At 26.5% G+C, this 7,311-nt stretch overlaps 1 long non-coding RNA gene across 3 annotated transcripts; it reads left to right on the top strand.

The window, feature by feature from the left end:
• Positions 1–1,975: 1,975 nt before the first annotated feature.
• On the top strand, positions 1,976–6,483 carry LOC119672686. Of its 3 annotated transcripts, none has more exons than XR_005251938.1 (7): positions 1,976–2,005; positions 2,513–2,616; positions 2,700–3,044; positions 5,047–5,294; positions 5,362–5,627; positions 5,717–5,910; positions 5,963–6,483. It is a non-coding gene; the product is annotated as an uncharacterized LOC119672686 (long non-coding RNA). The 3 variants fall into 3 exon arrangements; XR_005251937.1 differs by lacking the exon at positions 1,976–2,005 and adding an exon at positions 2,082–2,119; XR_005251939.1 differs by lacking the exons at positions 1,976–2,005; positions 2,700–3,044 and adding an exon at positions 2,082–2,119 and having other exon boundaries at positions 2,513–2,654.
• Positions 6,484–7,311: the final 828 nt, after the last annotated feature.

Below are 7,311 nucleotides of genomic sequence, written 5' to 3'. Positions count from 1 at the left end.
ACGATTTTAATGGCGAGTCGAATGACGTCATTTACATAACGGAACTTTATTTGAAAAAAATCTCTTAAGATTGGCGTCAATTCCCAAAAAGCACAATTCTTATATTTAATGAAATCAAATACTTACATTTACAAACTTAGTAAAAATTCTTAATTGAAGTATTTTTAATTTAATCCACTAACATAAAATATATTCTATATTATGTGGTTATCGTTTAATTTTTTTATATTTAACACTCACAGAAATATTCAAACGTTAGCACATCAGACGACTCCCGCGGACATTTTTCAATTGAAGTATATTTTCTTTTGACATTCTCTATACTAGCTCATTCACAATAAATAAAAATTAAATGTAATGTGTGTGTAAAGAATACCTTACAAGAACTGCAACTCCATTGTGAACTAAAATTTGTTTTTTCTATAAAAAAGCTAATTGTCGTGAAATTTTACATAGTGTAATGAAAAATGCACTAGCATTAGCTGGTATCTCTCGTAAATGCTTTACTTTTTTCTTTATTAAAAAACCTTCAGGTACATTCCAAACGGAATGTTTCGAAAAACTTATCACAATGACCGTAAGAAAGAGTATAGTTTCATTTATAGTTTCATTTTAATGACTTGTTTTCTAGCGAGAAATATAAAATTTAGTTAAAAGTAAATTGAAATTTAGGTAAAGCAAATTGAAATTTGAAAAATTTTTTGTACCGCATTTATGTAAATATTTGTTTATATATTTATTGCACTTATTTATTGTTTTTGGTTAAAAGTTTTAAAATTTACTTATTTACTTATTAAACATCTTATAAAATTATCACAAAGGGAACACCTAGTTTAGCTAATTTTTATCTAAATTACTCTACTCGAAATTCCGGTAAATTTCAACATTCGCCGCCATACCAACATAATATACTATTTTCCTCAATTTACCATCAATTTATTTGAACTCGCTCACGGCCTTAGTAGTAAAGGGGTTACAACGAAGTTAAACTAGACACGTCAGCAGTGTTGTTGTTTCTTATTTTGTAAATAAACGATTTTATTTTGCAATATGCTTACAAAAGAATAGGCATATTATTCTGTGAAAATTAAAAAAAAAACATTGTACATTTTTGCATCCCTTAATATATTTTTTTACTTTTTATACATAAAATAATTTTTGCTCACAAAGTTTATTCGTATTAATATTAGTCCAATATGTTACATACTTAGGCCGTGTTTGAGTTCAAGTAAATTAATGGTAAATTGAGGGAATTAGTAAATTATGTTGGTATAGCAGCGAATGTTGATATTCACCAGAACACTCTACTCGAAGAGTAAATTAGATAAAAATTAGTTAAATTAGGTGTTCCCATTGTGATAATTTTATAAAATATTTAATAAATAAATAAACAGATTTCAAAACTTTTAACCAAAAACAATAAATAAGTGCAATAAATATATAAACAAATATATGCATAAGTGTAGTACAAAATTTTTTCAAATTTCAATTTACTTTACCTCAATTTAGTTGAACTCGCACACAGCCTTAGTAGTATATTAGGTACATACATTTTTAAAGTACTTGCACGGTAAGTTTTTTGTGCTTTCGCGAAACTAAATTTTATAATTCTCGCTAGGAAACAAGCCATTAAAATGAAACTATAAATAAAACTATACTCTTTTTTACGGTCATTGTGATAAGTTTTTCGAAACATTTCGTTTGGAATGTACCTGAAGGTTTTTTAATAAAGAAAAAAGTAAAGCATTTACGAGAGATACCAGCTAATGCTAGTGCATTTTTCATTATACTATGTAAAATTTCACGACAATTAGCTTTTTTATAGAAAAAACAAATTTTAGTTCACAATGGAGTTGCAGTTCTTGTAAGGTATTCTTTACACACACATTACATTTAATTTTTATTTATTGTGAATGAGCTAGTATAGAGAATGTCAAAAGAAAATATACTTCAATTGAAAAATGTCCGCGGGAGTCGTCTGATGTGCTAACGTTTGAATATTTCTGTGAGTGTTAAATATAAAAAAATTAAACGATAACCACATAATATAGAATATATTTTATGTTAGTGGATTAAATTAAAAATACTTCAATTAAGAATTTTTACTAAGTTTGTAAATGTAAGTATTTGATTTCATTAAATATAAGAATTGTGCTTTTTGGGAATTGACGCCAATCTTAAGAGATTTTTTTCAAATAAAGTTCCGTTATGTAAATGACGTCATTCGACTCGCCATTAAAATCGTAAATGATATGAGAAAAAATTGGTGTTTTAAATACTTATGTATGTATAAATACATGTTGGTAATTATCAAATTGATAATTAGTTGTTAATATTTCCATTGTAAATTAATAATAAAATAAGCACATATAGTTATTTGTTTGAAGTATAATGAGATTAAAAGAGATCAGTGTAAATATTTATGTAATTGAATTGGAAATATTTAAGCATTGTTACATTATGTACAGTATAATTTTTAAATATATAATTATTTATTTTTAACCTGTTTCAGATTTTGTATGCTCTTAGAAAATATGTTAATTGAAAGAGCAAGAGAAGTGACCCAATGGCGCACCAGAGTCGTAAACCATCTATACTTAAATATATGTGTACAATGTATGTATATATTATGTAGAAGAATAACTAATATACATGTAAGTTTGTGTCCATTAACAAATTATGTTTATATAAATTACTAGATTTAACTTTTCTCCAACCAAAATACGTTTTAAATTGGAATATTAGAACTGACTTCGTTTGTTATGGGATATTATCCAGATGGATTTAGTTATTGTAAATACAGATAATTTTATAATAATTGGCCCATTCGATTTCAATAATAAGAATTAAGCAAGTTAGACATAGTATTGGATGAGAAAAGTAGAAGTCAAACAGTTATATGAAGGCTGTGATCTATTTATTTCAAAGAACGGATAACAGGAGGATGGCGTTGTTTTACTTGGCTGTGTACAAAATTAAAGTTAAATTGTGTTAAACATAAAAATTTTAATTGTGCGGAGGTAAAATCGCAGAAATAATTAAAGGTAATAAAATCTCTATCTTTTAGAAATTACTAGAATAACTGCACGACAGTTTTTTTTTAAATATTTTTTTAATTTAAAAATTGTAAGATCCGAAATATATTCCAAATTTGTAATTTATATATTTTATTTCATATTGTCCTTAAAAATATGTCCAGTTGTTAAAAATGGTGTCAATAAAACAATATAGCTCTAAATTCTCTATTAGTGTACAAAATGTATTTGCGAATAATTATTCTCTATTTTATACCCTTTCTCATAGGAGTAATTAGTCTAATAAGATATATTTGCATGTCATGATAAGAAGTGTTGAATTAATTGATATATTATTAGGAGGCAGTGACAATACAATAAATGTAAAGTTTAACCACTGATTGTTATTAATTTTTCGAGACTTTTGCCCGTCATTTACATTTCTGCTAAAAAAAAATATGATTCAGATAATAAAGGAAGTATTTATTTCATTCAGTTTATATATTTATATATTTAATATAAGTCTGTCCACTTTTTCAGCGATCTGTTAAAAATGTGTTTACGCCTACCACATACTTCGAAATAACATATTAAGAATTGCGTCTTTTTCAGTGCGATTAAATGTCTCCTCAAATTTCAAATTTCCTGAGACATGGTTTTTAGGCCAAAGATAAATTTTTTGAATAAAGAATAGCAACGGTTGTGCCTGAGTCTACTTTTGAATGAAAATGATTATAACCGCTAAGATTGTTCTATTTGTGAACTATAAAAGCTGAAGATCGTTTAATTAATTGTCAACTGTAATAATAGTAATAGTAATAATGGTACTTGATAATAGCAATTGGCATTGACACCATATTGTTTTGATACCCAATATATAACGAATATATGCTGACAGCATTATTCTAAAAAACCAACGAAAGGCGATAATATACTATCAAAACCGATGATGTTGCACTAATTCTTATAAACAGGAGTATAATATTTACACGGATTTATAGGGATTATCCAAAACCCTATTTTATATATTATATTTTGTTTTGTACTCATTCAAGGCCGTTAATAGGTGAGATAGCTCGCGGGTGTTAGATGAATATTTTTATTGATAACCCTGATTCCTCTCGTAATATTATTTTTAAAGACTTGTTAATTTTTGTTTATTTTCTTTATTATATTACAATATTTTTATTTCCTTAAACTTACAATACTAAATAACTAAATTAAAAATGTTAAAATCTGAAATTATAAGAACTTTAGGTATTTTAGAAAATTAACCAATGTTACTGACTGGGCCACGTTGCTAGATTAGGAAATCAAAGTTACCGACTGGGCCACATTTCTAGGTTAGGAGATCACATTTCCGACCGAGCCACGTTGTTAGGTTTGGAGATCATTGTTACCGACTAGGCCTGTTGCTAGATAAGGAGGTCAACGTAACCGACTGGGCCACGTTGTTAGGTTTAGAGATCAACGTTATCGAGGGGCCACGTTGCTATGTTAAAGGAAATTGATTAAATGTCTGAAATGTCTGTCTGTTTCTTGTTTCTCCTTTTATAAATTTTTTTTCCTGTCGGGAGTTTTGCTGTTTCTTCTAGTACGTATGATGTGTAGTTCTTTTTGGATTTGTTATTGTCTACAAAACCATTCTAAAATGGTTTTGTAGTCTGTAAAATGGTTTTGCTGCTCTTGTTATTCAGTTGCAATAACACAGCAGATGATCTAGCAATGGCTCCACGTGTCCAGTAAGTTTGAATGTACGATTACTTCTACTATTACGCACATAATAGTATTAGTAAGTTTATTGTTGTGACGATGTTGTAATTTATTATAGGTGTCACAATATAGAAATGGTACATGAAATGTATAGAGTTTGATTTTTTTTATATAAAATAAACGTTTGAAACATTCCCATATATAAAATTAATTTCATTTTGTTAATGTTTGGCTGATTTATCTTTTATTACTAAGATTAGTTTTGTAATATATATTTCGTAATATCAATGTTTAACCAAATACTTTTTTTATGTTTCAGTTTATTTTTATTCCACCTGAAAATTCTGTAAAAACAGAAGAATCGTTTTTATTGAACACGACGTATTAATAAGAATAATTACAGTATTCTGCAGAAAATACATATTTTAATAAATAGTTCTACTGAGTCGGGATAGTCAATGTTGCTGCAGGTTTCCACAAGGCTACAACTCCAAAGCAGTTAAATTACTTAACCACAACATCACAGCTACAAATTTATATCCAGAAAAAAGAGTATAAATTTTTTAAGTGTGTTTAATATGTAACATATATATTATATTTACAAATTAAATTTTTTTTTTTATTTATATTTAAGATTTGATTTAAGTCTTCAGCAGTTCGCACATTTTTATACCACTAAAACTTTTATGGTACAGTGAGAAAATTTTGAATTTTTATTAAATCCCTCTATTCTGGATCAAAATATTATTTTTTGGTTAAATAAAGCAGATAGACTAAGTAAAAAAAACTAAAAAGAGAGGAACCTATTTCCAACTAGGAAAAGAGAAGGCAGTAGCGCTGTGGAGGATTGGTGTTTTGTCTTGTCCCGATCCTCAGCTACAACAAGAAGTCAGTATACCGGTAATATGATACGAAGTATATCAATTAAATTTTTTTTCTATTGTAATTGGATTGTTTTTTTTTTAATTGTTTTTTTTTTCTGGTTGTAGATGGATTTTGTCACACTTTTAGTGCACTCTATGTATCATATGCTGTGACTAATTTTAAAATTTTCATTTCACAAGTGGACAAATACTAACCAAAATGAATGTTATCAAAAAGTTGTGTACCACGTTAGGTCAGAAAATTTCAGTATTCCTATAATTTGCTTGTGACAACTAATATCGACTATTGGAAATTTATGGTAAGATATATAGATACTTTAATTAATTTCATTAATTATTCTTTTGTTTTAGAATCATGTTGAAAACAAGAACGTTTGCAAAGCTACAATTGTTTTGTAGATTAATAATTATTTTACGGGAATTCTATCCTGAAATATAAACGAACGGTTTTAAATCAGGAAAAGATGTATGTTCTTGCGGTGCAAATAAAAAAAATATAGAAATTAAAACTAATTACTTCATTACAATAACTGATAACATGAACAGATAAAGTATTTTCAATTGAATGTAATAATATACTAATCATCGTAATATGAGGAGTTGAAATCTGACTTAAAATACATGAACTTAACGTTCTAACAACACTTCCAAAAAAGCAAAATAAAAACTTTATTGAACAACAAAACGGAATTATAAGGTTGGGACAAGCATTTTTTTCTCGAAAAGGATATTTTTGGATACCACTGAACCACTGAATTCAAATATAAGATCCAATCCAAGGAATAAAATTAATATGAGAAAACAAAAAATAACTCTCAATATAAAGCAGATTTAAGTTTCCAAACATCGTTCTCTGTACGTTCACAACTATTTCAAGGTAAAAGTTATAATTAAATAATAAGTTATTTTATATTATATAATTTATAATATATATACAAAAGTAAATCACATCACTTTTTGAGCAAAGTTAAAAACAAGGAATTAATTACATATTAAGTTTTGATGGAAATGAGATTTTATTAACTTATTGAAAACAATTTATTCTAACTTTGTGGCATTAAACTAATATGTGAAAATTATATTGAGATTTTAGGTCAATACATATCTTTGAATTATATAAATTTATATATATATTAAAGAAATTTTAATATATATAAAATAGTGAGTAAATTAAAATATTTCATATTTTTAGTTTTAAAAATAATTAATTAAAAAAATGACAAATTTTGCGTGAATATATTTTAATTAGAAATGGTTTAAATAGTTTAACTTTTTAAATTTGATTATTAAATATTCTGTCAAATTTAAAAAAGAAAATTGAACGTTATTATAAAACTATTAGACTTCTATTTCAGTATAATTTCATTATAATCTATCCAGCTATTGTTGAGAATACTTGGCGAAAAATTTTTACTTTTTAATGCTTGTGACTATTCAAGTTGAGGGGTTTAAAAAGAAAGTCCATATTGTCTAATCTTATTTACTTCATAATCCGTTGCAAACTTAGCTAGCACTATTTCAGTTTTTATGATTCGACAGTTCGGTTATTCGATATTCCCACTGTTTTTGACAAAATTACAATATTATTAACAAATTATGTCGGTTCGCGAGCACTTATTTATTAACACTTGGCACTGTTTTAAAATTATTTAATTATACAAATTAAATGTTTTACAAAATAACTTCTTACTAGTTCTGTA

The sequence above is a fragment of the Teleopsis dalmanni genome, chromosome 1, assembly GCF_002237135.1.
Source record: "Teleopsis dalmanni isolate 2A chromosome 1, ASM223713v2, whole genome shotgun sequence".
NCBI lineage: Eukaryota > Metazoa > Arthropoda > Insecta > Diptera > Diopsidae > Teleopsis > Teleopsis dalmanni.
The sequence above is the reverse complement of the archived record's forward strand: the minus strand, read 5'-3'. Positions and strand labels throughout refer to the sequence as shown.